Source organism: Trichechus manatus, unplaced genomic scaffold (genome assembly GCF_000243295.1).
Source record: "Trichechus manatus latirostris isolate Lorelei unplaced genomic scaffold, TriManLat1.0 scaffold00146, whole genome shotgun sequence".
NCBI classification, from domain to species: Eukaryota; Metazoa; Chordata; class Mammalia; order Sirenia; family Trichechidae; genus Trichechus; species Trichechus manatus.
Window position 1 is genome coordinate 2,204,249 of NW_004444082.1, and position 2,391 is coordinate 2,206,639.

Sequence of the window (2,391 nt, forward strand, 5' to 3'; positions counted from 1 at the left end):
CTTAACTACCGTGACTCTGTGTGTGTGTGCACGCGTGCTCACACATGTTTATATGCGTAGTTTATTTAATTATTTTCTGGGTAGAAGCTACAGAAGGCATTTCTCTCTGGCAACTCTGCATGGTTGGTCTCGCCTCCTCCTGTGTGGCTCCCTCTAGAATCAGCATAAACAGGTAAATGAGCTTCTAAAAATATTTCAGGAAAACAAATATGGTGAGGATGTGGAAAAATGGGAACTGCTGGTGGGAATGCAAAATGGTGCAGCCACTGTGGAAAACAGTTTGATGGTTCTTCACGAACTTAAACATATGCCCCAGATATTCCACTCCTAGGTATGTACACCTACTCCTTATTTATCAACTGTCTCATTATCCGACATTTCACATTTACGACAATAGTAAAAATATCTATCCGACTATTTTGCACATTAATGACGTACGTCTGGCAGTAGTGAACACCAAGTTGTAAGGCGAGAGTAATGCTGCCTGTGATGGTTAGGGATGTGTGTCAACTTGGGTGGGCCATGATTCTCTGTGATTTGGCAGTTATGTAAGGATGTAGTCATCCTCCGTCCTCCATTTTGTGATCTGATGTGGTCATCCTCCATTTTCATATAATGCCAGTTTTCACATAACGACCTGGTCTTCGAAATCTAACCATGTCGATAAGTGAGGAGCTTGCATACTCAAGAGACTTGAAAGTGTACACCAATGTTCGTTGCAGCAGTATTCGCAGTAGCCAAAAGGTGGAAACAACCTAAATGTCCATCAGCAGATGAATGGGCAAACAGAATGTTGTACATACGTACGATCGCATACTACTCAGCCATAAAGAGAAGTTAAAGTCCTGATACATGCTGCAACACGGGAACATTGAAAACATGCTGAGTGAAATCAGTCAATCATAAAAGGTCAATACTGTATGATCTCACTTACACGAAGTATTTAGAACAGGCAAATATATAGTGACCAGAGTTTTCTTAGTGGTTACCAGGGGTGGGAGGGAGGAGGGAAAGGGGGAGTCATTGTTTAGGAAGCAGTGAGTTTCTGTTGGTGGTGATGGGAAACTTAGCAATGATTGTTTGTGATGGTTCACAGTATGATTAATATAGTTGATATCACTAGATTATACATGTAAAGAACATTGAATTGGCTGACTCCCCTGACAGGGAATACAACAGAGAGCCCCTGACGGCGCAGGAGAAAAGTGGAGTACAGAACTCAAATTCTAGTAAAAAGACCAGACTTAATGGTTTGACTGATACTGGAGGGACCCTGGAAGACATGACCCCGGACTCTCTGTCAACCCAGAACTAAAACCATTCCCGGGGCCAACCCTTCAAAGATTAGACTGGACTATGGGACATAAAATGGTACCTGTGAAGAGTGTGCTTCTTAGCTCAGGTAGATACATGAGACTAAATGGGCAGCTTCTGTCCAGAGGTGAGATGAGAAGGCAGAGAGGGTCAGGAGCTGGTTGAATGGCCACGGGAAATCCAGGGTGGAAAGGAGGAGTGTGCTGTCACATTATAGGGAGAGCAACTAGGGTCACATAACAATGTGTGTATAAATTTTTGTATGAGAGACTAACTTGAATTGTAAACTTTCACTTAAAGTGCGATTTTAAAAAACAAAACAAAACATTGAATTGGCAAATGTTGTGTTATATATATTTTACAACGATAAAAAAGTATTTTCAGAAAATAACTCAATATATTTATACATTGTCAATCTTCATTTTATTTCTATATGTTATTGGAAACTAGTCTGTTGGCCTGCAAAATTAAGTTACTCATTAACAGCTTTAAGAATGCTGTTAATTTTGTTTGGATTGAAATGGTTTTACCATGTAGAAGCCTCCCTACCCCCACTTTAGCAGCACTGCTTTCTAGAAAAAAACACTAGATTAAGAATGAGGGGCTGGGCTGCTGATTTAGGTTCTGCCGCTAACCCGTTTGTGACTTTGGATAAGTGATTTAGTTGTTCTGTGCATATGAGAGATGACATTCTATTAGTAGTAGCTACTATTTGTTGAGCACTTACTAGGTGCCAGCAAGTACACTCTCTCTAATGCCCACAACAGTCCTGAAAGTTATCCTCATTTTACAGATGAGGAAACTGGGTCTCAGAGAGGGTAGACACCTTACCCATGGCTGTGCAGCTGGGCCAGGGTTGGAAGTGAGCCATTTCTAATCTTTTTGCTCTGTGTTTTAGCTTGCTTCGAAATTTAAATATGCTTTGTTGAAAACACCGACAATATAGCATGAAGCCCTTCCTAGTTATCTGACTTGGTCCTTGTGACAACCCTGTGAAGACAGTGGTCTTAGGTGTTCCATGCTATCAGTGAAATGTTTATGACTGTATCGTATTTGTCACTTGTCTTGTAGATATTA